The 18457-nt window shown below is 44.4% G+C and overlaps 1 long non-coding RNA gene across 3 annotated transcripts in view; it reads left to right on the top strand.

Moving 5' to 3' along the window:
* Positions 1–18457, top strand: part of LOC137321676 (uncharacterized) — a 99456-nt gene that overhangs the window by 74169 nt on the left and 6830 nt on the right. Inside the window, exons 3-4 of one of the 3 annotated variants that reach the window (XR_010962883.1) lie at positions 854–941; positions 5475–5518. This is a non-coding gene — a long non-coding RNA (uncharacterized lncRNA). Of the gene's footprint in view, positions 1–853; positions 942–5474; positions 5519–12273; positions 13628–18457 lie in introns of those variants that run through there. The other 2 variants (XR_010962885.1, XR_010962884.1) reach the window with 2 other exon arrangements.

The raw sequence follows: 18457 nt of genomic DNA, 5'->3' as shown, positions 1-18457 counted from the left end.
GCCCATTGTGTCTGTGCCGGCCGAGAAAGAGCCATCCAGCCTAATCCCACTTTCCAGCTCTTGGTCCGTAGCCTTGTAGTTTACGGCACTTCAAGTGCATATCCAAGCACCTTTTAAATGTGATGAGGGTTTCTGCCTCTTCCACCCTTCCAGGCAATGAGTTCCAGATCCTTACCATCCTCTGGATGAAAATATTTTTCCTCAGCTCCCCTCTAATCCTTCTACCAATTACTTTAAATCTATGCCGCCTGGTTATTGACCCCTCTGCTAAGGGAAATAGGTCTTTCCTATCCACTCAATCTAGGCCCCTCATAATTTTATACACCTCTATTAAATCTCCCCTCAGCCTCCTCTATTCCAAAGAAAACAACCTCAGCCTTCTCTGTTCCAAAGAAAACAACTCCAGCCTATCCAATCTTTCCTCATAGATAAAATTCCCCAGTCCTGGCAACACCTGCACTTGAAGTGACATGACCTACAAGGTTATGGACCAAGTACTGGAAAGTGGGATTAGGCTGGATGGCTCATTTTCGGCCAGCGCAGACACAATGGGCCAAATGGCCTCCTTGTGTGCTGTAAATTTTTTATGATTCTATAACATCCTCGTAAATCTCCTCTGTACCCTCTCTAGTGCAATCACATCTTTCCTGTAATGTGGTGACCAGAACTATACGCAGTACTCAAGCTGTGGCCTAACTAGGGTTTTATTCAGTTCTAGCAAAACCTCCCTGTTTTTATATTCTATGCCTCAGCTAATAAAGGAAAGTATCTCATATACCTTCTTAACCACCTTATTGTTTTGCTTGAACAAAGATGCCAAAGAGGCTAATGTCCACCACAATCTTTCCAACAGCATTCAAGAAGTTCATTAGGAGATGGAATGAACCAGATGGAGGTTAGGGTTCTCAAACTCTATATGATTTTCTCAGCGCGGACCAATGGTAATCTACAAAGCATGGTTACATTTTTTGGCTAGTCTTGATGCGAATGTTTAGAACCAACTTGCAGTTTAATTTAATTTGTCTGATTTTACTTACAATTTTTTTCTACATTAAACACAATGCACAATTTAGTGCATTAAATATGCAAATACATTGACCTGTTTTATAATCTATAAAACAATTATTTTTAAGGATCAACCTCTATATTCTACTATATATAATGTATATAATCTATGGCATTCCAAGATCTAAATTTTGTACCCCCTGCCAAATTTAATTCTGCAGATCAAGGTGAGTCAGAAAAGGATAGAAAAATTCTCTGGTCATTATGATAAGCATACGCCCTGAAATAATTTGGGGGTTTAAACTAAAATAAGCATTTATTGGATTACATTTTTCCTTTGTTATTTCCTCGTGTCACAGTTTATTAGATGAAATCTAATGGGCCCCATTCTTGACTGAAGTATAGAATGTGAAATGTTCCATTGTGCATTGTACTTTTACTTTCATTAAAGCAGCCTGACACAAGTGACTTGTCTTTTTATTGTAGTTAAGGGTTCTCTTTTAATGTGCATATGTCTGCTGATTGATACTTGCTTAATTAACAATGTTGCCAGAAAAACAATTAGCATTCAAATTTTTGGCTCAGGTCCTGTGACTGGCAGCACAGTAGAAATGACAATGATCTATCTGGAATTTACAAAGTTAAAATAAGTCTTTCAGGAGTTCTCTGCTGAGCCTAATGAAATTTATGCATTGCCTTTCAGTTAGATCCATGTAATTCATACTAAATTACTAAATTCACTAAATTATGTTTGAAGAGTAATGCAACCTTTTCCTGGCTTGTTCATCATCATGTTCTTGCCATAAGCAGCTCCTGCTGTTTGAGTGATTTGAATGGGATGTCTTTCTGTGAGCACTTTTGTAATGTTCTGCCATTATTGAGGCCAACTTCAAATTGGACGATGCACCATCAGGAATTATTTATCATTGAAAAATTACACAATAGTGTTACTTCTATCATTCACCCCACTAATTATGCACTCAATTGGTTCTTAATCGCTCTGGCACAAAGCATTATCAGCAGCGATTAGTGTTCCGGAAACTCTAATCTGGCAGTGAATATGTTACATACAAATTTATAGACAACATGTAAATCCAAGCCATGATGATTAAACACAGAGTTCTGAATGAATTATGATTTAATTTCACTTAGATTGTTAGTTTGAGTTTTTGTGTGAATATTTTTGCTTAAACAGATGGCTTAATTGGCAGTATTGGAAAAAAGCAGTTGTCAAACTGGACAGTCTAAGGGTGTTAAATTAACACCTACACACGTAAAAAAGGCACGATCACTGAAGAAGCTTGAGTCAAAGGCTGTGTCTAATGATATTAATTCAGCTTCTTCACATGGTCAGGTTTGCAATGTGTACCAGACAGTTCCTCCAATAACGTTGAAACAAAATAACAAAGGAAAAAAAGCTTAGGCTAAACAGAAGGAATTTCAACTCAATTAATTAATTTTTTGGTATGATTTATTCATTCGGTATCCTTTAAAATGACGATGATACTTTTTCTGTTTGAACTTTCCGAGTTTAATTTAAATCTGAGTTTTACAGCACAATACTGGAAATAATTTGTCACGACTTGACACTAAAATGGAAATGGAACTGGTAAAATAGAACGGTGTAGTGGGGTGCTGTTCTGATGTCGTAACTGAGATATACTGTTGGGAAGGGTAGAGATAGTTTTATTCTGTACTTTGTCTCATATATATCTCACCCATTGATATTGCTAAGTACCAAAAGTAGGAAAAGTGTGCCATCCCAATAGTAATGTCCCTCACTTTGAGGAGTAAAAATAACATCCAAAACCCAGAGCCCAGAATTCATATTGCCAGCCTTTTGATGCAGCTATGGCTAAACACAAACGATCTGCTTTTAAGTTATGCTAAGTTTCGTTCATAATGTATTTTAGAAGATTCATAGTGCCTTGGGGATTTCCTTAAAAACATTAGTGTAAGCATACCTGTAGGATCTTTCTCTGTGATTTAGTTACAATTATTCAATCTAACTTAAATCCTGTTCTATTTAAATATTGAGTTTTTTTGTGTAATTTCAGAATGACTGCAGAATTAAGAAAAATAAAGTACTGTAATAGGTTTTTAACTTTTTCATGAAATAGGATAAGACTGCACTGTGAACATGTATAATACCCTAACTCAATAAACCAAATCATTTGGCAGCAAGTACAGTAAGTCCTGATAATAACTGGGAAGCTAATGCAGTGAATGCAAGCTAAGATGAGTGCCAAAAATAGATAAATGTCTTGAGCATATTAAAAATGTTGTAAAGCATGTCAATGACCTGCAGATGAAAATAGACAAGTTATGTGATGAGTTGCAGACAGAAATGGACAGCCTGTAGATTGAAATAGATGAGCTACATGCTGATATACAGACAAAGCCAGCTGAGTTATGTATTCACTTGTATAATGGAGCCAGAAGGGAGATTAGGAATTAAAATGGGAAATGCACCTAACGACGTCTGAGTGAGCCGACAACAGCAACGAATCTGAACAATAATGGGGACTGTCTCCTCCCCACAGACGGGCATGAGGAGATTCACTGATGACGGAGTATATTAACAACGTCAATTAATTTTATATTGCAAAATATGGATCCATCACTTAGCCACAAATCACAGTGCATTGAAAGACACCAGCCTGTCAATATCCTACATCAGTGAAGTCAACAACAACAGTAACTACAACTTGCATTTATATAGCGTCTTTAATGTAGTAAAATGTCACAAGGCTCTTCACAGGAGCAATTATCAAACAAAATTTGACACTGAGCCACGTAAGAAGATATTAGGACAGGTGACCAAAAGCTTGGTCAAAGAGTTAGTTTTTAAGGTGCATTTTAAAGGAGGAGAGAGAGGTAGAGAAGTGGAGAGGTTTAGAGCATGAATTCCAGAGCTTAGGGCCTAGGCAGCTGAAGGCACAGCCGCCAATGGTGGAGTGATTAAAATTGGGGATGCACAAGAGGTCAGAATTGGAGAAGCGCAGAGATCTCGGATGGTGGTGTGGTTGGAGGAGGTCACAGAGATAGGGAGAGGAGGCCATGGAGGGATTTGAAAACAAGGATGAGAATTTTAAAATCAAGGCGTTGCCAGACCAGGAGCCAATGTAGGTCAGCAGGCACTGGGGTGATGGGTGAACGGGACTTGGTGTGAATTAGGATACAGGCAGCAGAGGTTTGGATGAGCTCAAGGAGTTCATGGAGGGTGGAAGATGGGAGGCCGGCCAGCAGAGCACTGGAATAGTCAAGTCTAGAGGTAACAAATGCATGGAAGAGGGTTTCAGCAGCAGATGAGCTAAGGCAGGTACGGAGACGGGCAATATTACAGAGGTGGAAGTAGGGGGTCTTGGTGATGGAGCAGATAAGTGGTCGGAAGCTCATCTCAGGGTCAAATAGGACGGCAAGGTTGTGAATGGTCTGGTTCAGCCTCAGACAGTGGCCAGGGAAAGGGATGGAGTCGGTGGCTACGGAACGGAGTTTGTGGCGGGGACCAAAGACACAAGGGGAAGGCTTCGGTCTTCCCAATATTTAGTTGGAGGAAATTTCTGCTCATCCAGTATTGAATGTCAGACAAGCAGTGTGACAAATGAGAGACAGTGGAAGGGTCACGAGAGGTGGTGATGAGGTGGAGCTGGATGTCGTAACACGTGGAACCTGATGTCATGTTTTCGGATGATGTCGCCGAGGGACGGCATGTAAATGAGAAATATGGGGAGGGGGGCACCAGAGGTAACGGTACGGGAGCGTCAAGAGAAGCCAATGCAGGTGATTTTCTGGGTGTGAATGGATAGATAAGAATGGAACCAGGCGAGAGCCGTCCCACCCAGCTGGACGGCGGAGGAGAGGCTTTGGATGAGAATGGTGTGGTCAATCGAGACAAAGGCTGCAGACAAGTCGAGAAGGATAAGAAGGGATAGTTTAACACAGTCACAGTCACATAGGATGTCATCTGTGACTTTGATAAGGGCTTTTTCACTACAGAGGCAGGTACATGAAACCTGAATGGAGGGATTCAAACATGGAGTTGCGGGAAAGATGGCGGTGCATTTGGGAGGCGACAACATGTTCATGGACTTTGGAGAGGAAAGGGAGGTTGGAGATGGGTGGGTAGTATTCAAGGACAAACGGGTCAAGGGTGGGTTTTTTGAGGAGGTGGGTGATGACGCCAGATTTGAAGTCAGTACTACTTGCGTTGATGTAAGATACATTGAGACTGTGTCCAGCTTTGGCAGCTGGGTTTATCAAGGATCTAGAAGACAGTCCATAAGTGTATTAATGCTGTCTCGAACTGATGGAATTTAACTTTCTTCTCATGGTGGGCTCCCTGCGTGTTGCCACTAGCAAATATGTTTACGACTAAAATGCTTATTGTTTCATATCCAACCTTTAAGTATGTTAACGTTGAACAAAATGATTTTTCGCACTGTGATGTCAGTCTTTTTTGATTGCAGCCAAGAAAACACCAGGAAACTGTGAGCACTAATTTGCCTCTCCAGTAAGTATGTATTTATTATAAGTACATGGTCATTAACCGAACAGTGCAAGATTGCAAACCTTTTTTTCACACTGTTGCTCAAATCAATTGTACTTTTGTAATTTGATTTGTAAGGAGCATTGATAAATGAAATGTTGGGCCCCATTATTCTCTCTCCCCTTTGTCCGAGTGCTGGAATAGCACAGTAGAATCAAGTACACTGCACCTATATGGCCTACAGAGTGCCTGAATTTGGTGGGCCGTGTCATTTTTATGGCCCAGTTGCACCCCAACACCACAGGCAGGCCTTCAGGCCCGAAGATCCATGGGGAGGCTACAAAAGAAAGTCAGACTTACCGTCTCCTTTCTTATCTTCTTGCCTTGATATCTGGCCTGCTCATGCCCTCCAATCTGGAGAATCCAAGGTGCAAGGCCAGCTTCTTCACATTCCTCATAAAATGAGCACCCTTCTGCTGCACAGAGAGGAAACTAAGGTGGGACAGCTAGGAACACTTTATCCTGCCTCATACCCATGGCTGCCCGTGCTTTGCACTTGTTGTAGATGCAAGTTCACCTCTCTGGGGAAGCATTGCAAATCCCAGGATGATGTCAAGGGCCGGAGACCGGATGTTACGGGTCTCTGCTTTCCTTTCCTCTTGAAAGAACCTGGAAACTAACTGCTATAGAGAAGAATATCAGGCCCATGATGTATTTGCACAAGGTAATAACGGGATAGAATTTCCACAGCGGTTCTCTCAATCATCTGCCATAATTTCAGTAGAAGATTGGCAGAAACCCTGGAGAACCCTGACCATTTATGCTCTTACTCCAGGGTTTCTGATGAAGGTACAGCAGATGATTGGGAGAGCCCCCACAGAAATTACTGGTGAATGCACTTAAAGGTATTTGGAGTCTCAGTGAGCCATATTGCATTAAGATAAATCCTGATATTAACCTGACTGCGGAGGAACTCAGGAAAATGTGACACTAAAGAGCAAATTGAAAGCAGAGCCCTCAAAGAGGGAGGAACTTCGTAACTTGCTGTCGTTTTCAGAGTAGACAAGTCAACAGAATAACTCAATGTTATTGTTGTTATTGAAAAAAGGTATGACACCCAAGAGAATTGAATAAGATTATATAAACTAAACTTTTCGGCATAATCACAGCATAAGGAGAGGTCTTGCATGCTTTTTTTGTGAGGAAATTAACTGATTTACGCTGCACCATTGGTATGCAATGAATTTCCTTAATCATTTGTGCCACTTATGATATATATCTGGCGAAACTCTCTGCCGCTCATTTACAAAGCTCCACCCCATGCAAAAGACCAGCTCATGCAAGTTTCTTGCATTTCTGTCAGTAATGCATTGGCATAGATTTGTGGCCAAAGATTTCGGTGCAGCACAGCCCCAAGTCACCCGATATCGGCGTAACTAAGATTTCTGCGGTTTGATAGTGATTTTTGAATCTTTCTTACTGAGACCTGCACTATAATTAACCAAAGTGCTGTCAGTCTCAACGCACCCAAAATTTTTCAGCCATCCAGCCAACCCCACACGTTCAGAAGGACTAAGCAGCTGGAATGGCCTTCCCAATGGGCATACGCCTGTTCTACAGTTCTGCATAGTAATGGAAGAGGAATGGGAGCAGCAGAGGCAAGAGACTCTGAGAGTGAGACCCCATGGCAGAAGATAGCAGCCCACTCGCTATTACCCCTCTCGGTGATGCTGCATTTTACCCTTGTTTTACGCTGGTTTTTGCTTGGGAAATGAGCTTTGCAGGAAATTTGGGCATAAGTTCCCATTGGCATACAAACCGACATAAAGTTTGGCGTAATTTCAGCATAAGTGGGATCGAGGAAATTCCACGCCGATGTGTTCTAGACGCTCCAATTGCTGTGCAAGAATGTTGGAACTACAGAGAAGAGCCCTGCAAAGCAGTTGGATTATTAGGAAGGAATGACAAATCGATCATTTTGATTTTAGTGAGGCAGGAGATGTTACGAAGAGGTCACACAGTACATCTTGAAATTGATGAATGTACAGGAGATGTTTTGATTGGGAACATTCTGCCAAACGGAAGATATGTGTCCAAGTGTGAGATCTATTAACAGCGCAGGAAGCCTCAATGGAAAGAAATACACTTTAATCGTGAAACACCAGGTCACCCAGGAGCAAACCTGTTCTCATGGATGGAAGTGATCCAAACCTAAAGTATGTTAGGATACCATAAAACTTTTGATGACTCAAACCTAAAGAAGCCTGCACTAAACAACTGCGGGTGCCAAAGATGCATACAATGCCATTCAAAATCAGATATTAACTGAAAGGAACCAGTCAGCACGAGACATGCTCACTTCCACAAAACTGAAAAATCACCAGATGAGGGAAGAATTATTTTTGTCACAACATGCAGTGAATCATAAATATATTCTTTTTAAATACACTTACGGTGTTGCAACACACAGGAATCAGACAAAAATTCTCCTCCTTCAGTGTGTGTGACGCTATTTGCATACAAAATCACACAGCTGGCAGATGGAATCCAGTCATTGTGAAGGGCAAGGCAGATAGACCTCATTGTCGAAACACTGGATGGTACAGTACCCTGATTATCCCGATGGAAACTAAAGAGAAGATAATGCATTGGGTACATAGAGCTAATTCCTCTGCTTCCGGAGTTGTTGCCAGTAATGCCACTGATAAAAAAAAATGAGCATCATTGGTGCAATCTGGATACAGTTTCAGCTCTCTGCTGGCCGATAATTTAACTCCCTGTATTGCTCAGCTACGTGGTTTAAAACACCACGGGGGATATTAGACACCTGTTAAGTACCTTAACAGTACTAATAATTATGATAAAAGTTGCCGTGACCACAGAAATAGTTCTACAGATTGGAACAACAATCTCTACTTGTATTGCCCCGATGACAAGATAAACATTTCCAAAGCGCGTCACAGAGGCAAAAATAACAGGAACCGAGAGAAGGAGGGAAAAGGATTGGGGTGGTGATCAATGAAAAATCATCAAAGTTTTAAGGAGCTTTATGAAGGAGGAGAGACGGGTATCAAGATGGAAGGGCTTAGGTAGGGTCTGTTAGAGTGTGAGCCAAAATGGCTGAAGTGGAAAGAGAAAACGATGCAAAAGAACTCAGAATCGGAAGGGCGGTGAGGACATACAGGAATATAGGGCTGAATGAGGTTGAAGAGGCACGGAGAGGTGAGGCCATGGGAGAATTTGTAGGTGAGGTCAAAGATTTTGAAATTGATGTATAGACAGATAGGGAACTAGTGAAGGTTTTTGAGCACAAGGATAGTTGGGAATGGGAGTTGGTGCAGGATAGGATATAGATTTGGAGATATGGACGAATTGCTATTTGTGAGAGGGAGAACACAGTAAATGACAAAGGCACACATAATTATTTCAGGGCAGTGAGGGTAAAGCGGGGCATAAGTATGTGATGCTGCAGAAGTTGAAATAAGCATTCTTAGTCTAGGATGTAGAGTTTGAAGCTCAGCTCAGAGCCAAACAATGCACTGAGATTTTGTACCACTGGGCTTAGTTTGCAGCAAGACCTGGGCAACATCCAGGCTTGGGCTGATAAAAGGCAAGTAACATTCATGCCATATAAATGCCAGGGAATTATTATCTCCAGCAAGAGAGAGCCTAACCAGCTATCTTCTACATCCTTGGTTACTGACCCAACTGAGAAACCCCCCCAGCAACAAAGGAACACCTTGGGCTGGAAGCTTGTGCATTAGTTCACTGATCCATATCTGCCACTTCCATCTGCAAGAAAATCATACCATGCAATCTTGAGCTTAATGGAAGAGTGTGTGCAAAAAGGCAATGATTGTGCACAATGCTTAAAATGATACCTCCCAGGGGGCTGGTGAGTTCCCAACTTACCATGCTTGATGAGCCTCCCAAGAAATGTGTGCTAAAGTGAGAAGCATGCTCATCTTCACCTTATTCCTGTTATTCTCATTTGCAGCCAGGTACTAGGGTGCTGTGTAATTGCATTGACTTGGGCGCAGATCACCTTACATTCAGATAGTACCAGCCTTTAGTATCAACCTTCCACATGTTGCCACAGTTCCATTGTGAACAATTAGGCAATTCTTTGTCCCCACCATGACATCGCCTTTTATGGTGAGCTGCAGCCCTTGAAGAGCTGCTCTGCACATAATTTTGCAATCCCTAACCAAGTGTACTGCAAGCCAAGCTCTCCTATAGCCTAGTCAAAACAGAAGAGAAGGCTTATGGTGGAAAATTGGGCACTGCCTTCCCACTCCCAGCTACAGGTTTGTGCCTGTAAAAGTGCATGTTTGCCAAAATGAAAAAAATTAGGCCCAAGGAATTCAGTACCATTCTACAGGAATCTTGCCTTGAATTGTTAAATTTCCTCAGGAGTCATCCATCCTACCTGTTTTGCCCTAGAACAGATCTTGAATGTTGGATATTTACAAGATGTGAGAGTCATGCAATTTCCCAGGATACTTGGTATCAACAATTGGTATCAATGTTCAGGCCGACACCACACAATATCTGCATTTGACCGAATAATACCAATTTCAGTTTTTTTATATGGTATGCTTTGGTCTGGCAGAGCCAGAATGGGCATTTATGTGCAATCAATGATGCCCTGCATCCTTGGGAAAATGTTAATGTCAAAATAGCCTTGCTGTTTGAATCTGCTTCCAGTTCAGTGCCAAAGTGCACTTAACAGGCTGCATGCCTTAGCAGAGCCGCAATAACATTTTGTTGCTCAAGTGGCAGCTTTAAATAATTTTGAAGCGTAGAAGTTCAAGTCTATGGTCGTTTTAACAGTCACCGGCAGAATAGTGCTCACAATGGAAGTAACCATCTCCCTGAATAACCTCAGGTGCTGCAAGCACAGCCATCCAGTCATATCTAGGTAGGTTGTTTTTTTTAATTCATTCACGGGATGTGGGCGTCGCTGGCAAGGCCAGCATTTATTGCCCATCCCTATTGCCCTTGAGAAGGTGGTGGTGAGCCACCTTCTTGAACAGCTGCAGTCCGTGTGGTGAAGGTTCTCCCACTGTGCTGTTAGGTAGGGAGTTCCAGGATTTTGACCCAGCGACGATGAAGGAATGGCAAAATATTTCCAAGTCGGGATGGTGTGTGACTTGGAGGGGAACGTGCAGGTGGTGTTGTTCCCATGCACCTGCTGCCCTTGTCCTTCTAGGTGGTAGAGGTCGTGGGTTTGGGAGGTGCTGTCGAAGAAGCCTTGGTGAGTTCTTGCAGTGCATCTTGTAGATGGTACACACTGCAGCCAATGTGCACCGATGGTGGAGGGAGTGAATGTTTAAGGTTACTATCGGGGCACATAGGTGCCCGATGCCTGGAGCTATTAGGACTCTGTGTTGTCCATGTTTCCTTTCAGAACTCCGCCTTTTGCAATCTAGCACCAAATCCACCGTCTCAATCCACCTTCCCCACATGTGGCCATTGACATAAGAAGGGGTTGGCCTGGGTGTAGAGACTCTGAACATCGAAGTTGTGTGTCCTGTGTCCTAGGCCCTTCACTCAGACCCAGCATATGGTCTGTGGAGCTATGCCTGATGGATGTGAGGACCAGCTGGGGGTCCAGGCATGAATCATGACCTGGATCCTGAATATCCTGCTGTCCTGGCCGCCATCCCATCTTCAACCCTCCATAAACTTGAGCTCACCCAAAACGCTGGTGCCAGTATTCTAACTCATACCCATCACCCCTGTGCTCGCTGAACTACATTGCTTCCTGGCCCACCAATGCATCTAATTTAAAATTCTCATCCTTGTGTTCAAATCCCTGCATGGCCTCACCCCTCTCTATCTCCGTAACCTCCTCCATCCTACAACCATCCGAGAATCCTGCGTTCTTTCTACTCTGGCCTTTTATGCATCCGTCTCTTCCTTCGCCCCTCCACTGGGACCAGCTTGCAACATGGTCTTCTGGGATCCCATGGCTCTTGGGCTAATCCTAAATCAAAACCTGTGTTGTTTCCCATGGAGCTACTCAGAAATGCATGGGGCAATCCCACCAGTGAAGTCACAAGAACAGTGCAACTGGGAGGGAGTCATTATTCAACGGCTTTCAGGCTGCTAAGAAAATTAATATGTTTACTAAAACTTCAAAGGAATTATATATAAAATGTTCTTTAAAAAGGGGAATACTTAAAGGAATACTGTCTGACCACTTTAAGATTTCAGCTGATGCCTTGTGATGGTGAAACAAACTAAAATTACATATGGATCCATTATTTATTGCTGTAATATTAATCATAAATTATTAAAAATCAATAATTTGCTCAACCTGTCGTCATTTTTCCTCATTCTCTTTCCTATTTTTAACATTGTAACCTCAATTTTGCTTTATTTCTATCTAATCTACATTCTAACCTTTTTCTCTAATTTTATGAATGAAGCAACTTGCATGACATCCCAAAGCATTTCACAGCCAATTAAATACTTCTGAAGTGTAGTCCCTGTTGTAATATAAAGAAATGCAGCAGCTCCTATGTGCACTGCAAGGACCCTCTATTAGGTCTCCCCTTAACCTTCTCTGCTCTAAGGAGAACAATCCCAGCTTCTCCAATCTCTCCACATAACTAAGGTCCCTCATCCCTGGTATCATCCTGGTAAACCTCCTCTATACCCTCTCCAAGGCCTTGACATCTTTCCTAAAGTGTGGTGCCCAAAATTGTACACAATACTTCAGCTGATTTGTCAAGATTTAGCATGACTTCCTTGTTTTTGTATTTTGTATCTAGGAGAAGAGAGCTCAAAATGCACGTGAGAGGTCGAGGACTGGAGGGGGGCCACAACAAGTAGTGGTCCTCACAGACACGGAGCAGGAGACGCTGGAGCTCAGCCGGACCCTTGACGCCTGTCCTTCGGGGACGTTGAGACTGGCACCCCACAAAGGTCTGGTGACACAACTTTAACGTTCGTCACACACAACATGAATTGATGTTAACAATACTTGCCATCTTCAACACCTCAGTGTGCTCATCGCAACATGACGCATCTGTGATGATGCTTAATATTGCCTTCTGTTCTCTTACATGCCCTTCAACGACTGCAGTGACGGCAGAGGGTGATTCCTCAGAGGAGCTCCCAGCATCTGAGGGTGCACCGTCACATCATAGTGAGCCATCCACCAATGCAGAAACTCACAGCTCGGTGGGTCCTAGTAGTCAGTCGGTTGGGTTGGCACCTGGTGAGTCACCACACAACAAGTGAGTACGAGCAGACACTGGTGGCAGGGGCAGCTGTGGAGAGTCCGCGTCGGTGGGAGCACTCTTCTCCAGGCTCTGCTCAGCTGGACACAGATGCTGAACCGTGGGGGCCATCCTTTAAAAGGAGAATGATTGAGGGACAGCAGCACATTTCGAGGTATTGGAAAAGGTGCCATGCGCACTCTCTACAATAGCTCAGAGGATGGGGGAGTCCATCTCCTGCATTAGTGGACTGGTGGCGTAGGTAAGTGCGGGAATGTCTGTGATGGAGGGAATGGCAGCCTCCATTGAGCTTCAAGCACGGCTCACAAATGAGTCCATTCAGGCCCTGACAATGGCCATGCGGACTCAGGGTGAAAAACATTCTGCCGCCTTAAACAGGCAGACAGATACACTGGCACTGGCCTTACAAGGCATCACACACGTCCTCCAAACTATTGTCCAGCGGAGTGGTAGGAGTCATGTGGTCCTGGCCCAGGAGAGGGATGATGGCGAAAGGGGACATGGAAGTGGGGACACCACTCAAAGTGCTTCCACGTCTCACCCGTTGCCCCCCTCTCAACCTATAACCATAAGACTGCCTCCTCTCCAGGTGGCTGAGTCTGCCCCTGCACAGGTGCAGGTGGAGCAGTCTTTGGAGGGGCCCTCACGGTCTCTAAAACCCAGAGGACGTAGGCTGTAAGCACCTAAGCAGTCAGGGCATGAACATGAGCAACCTGCCACTACCTCTGCTGCAGCCACAGGGGATGCACCACGTAGAAGTAGTCGGAAGAGAAAGGCTAAGGATTTGTGATCACAAAGGGTGTGCACACAAGGGTGTCTGACAGATTGTCCTGTTTTCCATTTATATTTGTTTTTTGTTATATTCACATTAAATGTTATATTTCTCACCACTACTGCCACGTCTTGCCCATTCTTTACTGGCTTTTGTGATAGGGCCCTTTCATGAGCTTCGCCATGAATGGTGATACTTGATGCCACCCATTGGGTCACTTTATAGTGGGTGTATGTGTAATTGCCGGACTATTTTGTGCGGAGGGTGGGGTGCTGGTGTTTGCGCTGCTCTTTCCAGGTGGTCTGAGGACTGGACTCTTCACACTTTCTGGAGAACTGTTCACATATCAGTGACTCCTCTGCTGCTCTGCCCATGGGTTCGTCCTCTTCCTCCTCCTCAATGTGGGTGGCAGATGTGGATGGGGCCTCCATAAGTAGCACCCCTCTCTCTTGTTCCATGTTGTGCAGGACACAACACACTATTACAATGCATCCCATTCTGTCTGGTGTGTATTAAAGCATTCCCCAGATGATCAAGACACCTAAATCACATCTTGAGCAGCCCTATAGCATGCTCAATTGTAGACCTGGTGGCGATGTGGCTGTCGTTATATCGACACTGTTGCTCGGTGATGGGGTCCCTCAGAGGTGTCATGAGTCACGTGTGCAGGGGGTATCCCTTGTCCCCGAGGAGCCAGCCCTTACGGGTGTTCAGTGCGTGAAAGAGCCCGGGATGTTGGATTCCCTCAGAATGAAGGAATCATGGCAGCTGCCAGGGAATCTGGCACACATGAAGGAATCCTTTGCGGTGGTCACAAACAAGTTGAGTGTTGATGGAGTGATAGCCTTTTCTGTTGATGAACAGTCCTGGCTCGTGTGGAGGTGCTCGGATTGCTATATGGGTACAATCAATTGCACCCTGCACCCGTGGGAAGCCAGCCACAGAGTGGAATCCCATTGGCCTCTACGTCTGGCTGAGGTCGTCCATGGGGAAGTTGACATACTGCGAGGCCCTGCGAAACAAGCCGTCGGTGACCTGCCTTATATACTTGTGTGTAGACGAATGAGAGACCCCGACGATGTCCCCAGTGGCACCCTGGACCAATCCAGAGGTGAAGAAGTTGAGGGCAGTGGTCACTTTAACTGCGATGGGTAATGAAATGCCGCCAGGCCCAGTTGGGAGCAGCTCGGCATGAAGGAGGCTGCTGATGTCTGCAACCACCTGGCGACTCACTCTCAGCCTCTGTAGGCACTGCTTCTCAGAGAGGTCCAGGAAGTTGAGCCTTGTTCTGCTGACCCTCTTGCGAGGGTAGTGCCTCCTGCGACGTCGCTCCCTCTGTTGTTCCCCTCTGTGCTCTTTTCAGGTCCCTGTGGTGCAGCACTGTGTTGTGGAGCTCCAAGTGGTGGAAGTGCACGCGAGGATGGTGATGTTCTTCGTCCTCGGATGTAGTGGTGAATGCAGCCATGGCGCCCCCATCATGATGGTATCAATTTGAGGGGGTACAAAAAGTTGGTAAATATGTGTCAACAGAACAATTCTGAGTGGAAAGTAAGAATTTTCAGTCTAAACACAAAGATCTCCCAGCCAAAAGTTTGTCTGATAGACCAGAGTGCCTTGCTGCAATAACTCACCTTTTATCCCCATCTGTCAAATAAGCATTTCAATGTCCAACTGACTGCTGGCTGAAACCCGTCTCCTAAAACATGGAGTACATGCTGAGGCCTCAATCACCATGAAATGAACTACTTCAAATACTTAGACTATCTAAATAACTGTGTTAACTATCATCCCCCCGGCTTTAATTGCCAGTGGGATTTCCGCATTTGTGAGGCTCGCTCACACACAGACGCATCTGTGGGGAACCCGGAAGTCGGCGGGTTGAAGCCGGCTTCCTCACCCGCTCGAGATTTCCCCGATTTTCGGAGCCCCACTGCCCCCAATGCACCCGCACTTCAGCTTGAAAATCAAGCCCCTTGTTTCAGATGCCTTACTGCATGTCACAAATTATACAATTGATCAAGCATTGCACGTCTCATGCTTTGGGGCACGACAGGTTGCAAGGTTGTTCAATTTATAGCAAAAGATTCTTACCATCAGCAAAAAAAAAATCATCTCTGAAGTGCTGCTCATTCTAGTGTACCCAGTGGGAATTTAAAAATTACTCCAGCTCAAACACAGACAGTTCGGGCATAAAAGGTGACAGACAGGGATATGACAAAAGAGCTGAACAATCTACACAATCCGTATCTTCCTCCCACCCAAGGGTAACATAATAAGGTCAATCCCTTGGCTCTGTGCAGTGCTAGAGCAAGCATGCAATTGGCACAGAGGGATCAGGATTTGGGAGAGGAGGCCCTATGCCAATATCTTTCTGGGCTACAATTGCCTGCTTCTCTATTACTAGTGAGCTGATGTGCTTGCTGATGTGATTTCCTGCATGAGCCTTAAAAAAGGCCCCACATTTTATACAAACATATTTAAATGAACACTAAGCACAAATGGCCAGTATTTCTGCTAAGCTTGCTCTTTTTTCTTTGTACGCCCATTTGGAATGGGAGCATGAGAAGCTCTATGGGCTCAGGAGTTTTGAAAAGCCTTGGGAAGGTTTCATTTTTAATGTTTACAGCACCTTTTTATGTGTGTGTTTGTTTGACTATTTTTGATACATTACTGAAATTGTTATTAAAATATTAAGTTTTGGAAAAAATTGATGGCCATATTTTCTCACTCCTTAAGATATGCTTGTTCATAAAGCATGTCAATTTCATAGTAAGTTGGTACAAAATGCATGCCATGGAGCGATGGGCACAGATCATTTTAAGACGTCGTTACGACGATTTGCCAATGGCCCAGGATAACTGTTTTAATTTGCTAAATGTCACCAAGACAGAGTTTTGTTATCCATGGTAGGAACACTTAAAGCAACATAGGGATGGTACTACCAGTGGTTGGGAAAATCACCACTGCCCTCAGTTGTTATGTTTATGGTTCACTCCTGGCAAGCACTGCAATATCAGGTACTGTGCTGCTCATATATGCATGCAAAAGGTGAACGAGGCGTTGCTTAGCGTGGCCAGCACCTTGATCTCCTTTTCTACTGAACAGAATGACACATGTGCCCAATGTTACCATATTGGTGCCTTTCCCAAAATGCAGGGGTTGGGGGGACACTCATTACTGCCATGTATCCACCCTAAAGCCCTGGAAATATGAGAATGTGGCAACATTTTGCATCTTGATTGTGTCCTGCTGAATCATAGAATCATAGAAAGTTACGGCACAGAAGGAGGCCATTCGGCTCATCGTGTCTGTGCTGGCCGAATAAGAGCTATTCAGCTTAATCCCACTTTCCAGCACTTGGTCTGTAGCCCTGTAGGTTACAGCACTTCGACTGCTCATCCAAGTACTTTTTAAATGAGTTGAGGGTTGAAATATGAGCATGCATGAAATACAATGAAATAGTTGTAAGGCTGTACGTAGGCTTGGCTTGTCAAGCAGTATATGTGGAACAAACCGTCAGGTTTGTTTATTTGGCATGTACCATCTACCTGGTACATGGTACTCAAAAGCAAAATACTGCGGATGCTGGAAATCTGAAATAAAAACAGAAAATGCTGGAAATACTCAGCAAGTCGGGCAGCATCTGTGGAGAAAGAAACAGAGTTAACGTTTCAGGTCGATGAGCCTTCGTCAGAACTGAAAAAAGTTGAAGATTAAACAGTTTTTAAGCTTAGGTGGGGAGGAAGGAGAGGGGAGGAAAGAACAAAAGGGAAGGCCTCTGATATTAAATTCGAAGAAGTACAAGTAAATCGCTGTTTCAGCTGGAAGGAGTGTTTGGGGCCCTGGACGGTGGGAAGGGAGGAGGTGAAGGGGCAGGTGTTGCATCTCCTGTGCTTGCATGGGAAGGTGCCGTGGGGAGGAGAATGGACGTTGGGGGTGATGGAAGAGTGAACCAAGGTGTCGCGGAGAAAACCGTCCCTTTGGAATGCTGTAAGGGGAGGGGAGGAGAAGATGTGTTTGGTGGTGGGATCACGCTGGAGGTGGCAGAAACGGTGGAGGATGATACGTTGAATGTGGAGGCCGGTGGGATGGAAGGTGAGGACAAGGGGAACCCTATCATGGTTCTGGGAGAGAAGGGAAGGGGCGAGGGCAGAAGTGTGGGAAATAAGACGGACACGGTCGAGGGCCTTGTCAGCCACAGTGGAGAGGAATCCTCGGTTGAGGAAAAAGGAAGACATATCAGAAGCACTGGTGTGGAAGGTGGCATACCTATCACAGACCTTCCCTTTTGTCCTTTCCTCCCCCCCCCCCCACTTCCTCCCCCCACCCTTTGCCTGACTCTGTACTTGCTTAAAAACAGTTTAATCTTCAACTTCTTCCAGTCCTGACGAAAAGTCATCGACCTGAAACGTTAACTCTGTTTCTTTCTCCACAGATGCTGCCAGATTTGCTGAGTTTTTCCAGCATTTTCTGGTACATGGTACTATTTGTTTGTCTTCCCTTGCCAGATTCCTCAAAGTGTGGCATCTTCTCCCATATCAGTTTCAAGGTACTGCAGCTACTGTAAACAGTATTTAATCTGTTTGCCATCTACTGCCAGGCATGGAGTACTGGTGTTCTCTTGTGAACGTGCTCTGGAGGCCAAACACGGCAAGTGTCCACACATCAGTATGTTCACTTTGCCAGCTATCAAACAGGGAATGGAGGGCTACATCACTTAGCCCATACACTCCATTTTGTGCCTTGACATTGTATTTTCTTCCTGTCCTTACTGCCTTTGGGAAGGCTGATAAATATTTTAAATCAATTTTGAGCCTTTACAAAAGTTGCTCCTCCCCCCAATGTGGTCATTTACTTTTAATTCTAAGCAACAGCTCTTCAATGACTACACCCTCCTGATCTATGGGCTTCTTGCAGAATGCCCCGTGACCAAGGCCGAAG

Source organism: Heptranchias perlo, chromosome 5 (genome assembly GCF_035084215.1).
Source record: "Heptranchias perlo isolate sHepPer1 chromosome 5, sHepPer1.hap1, whole genome shotgun sequence".
Taxonomy (NCBI): Eukaryota; Metazoa; Chordata; class Chondrichthyes; order Hexanchiformes; family Hexanchidae; genus Heptranchias; species Heptranchias perlo.
The sequence above is the reverse complement of the archived record's forward strand: the minus strand, read 5'-3'. Positions and strand labels throughout refer to the sequence as shown.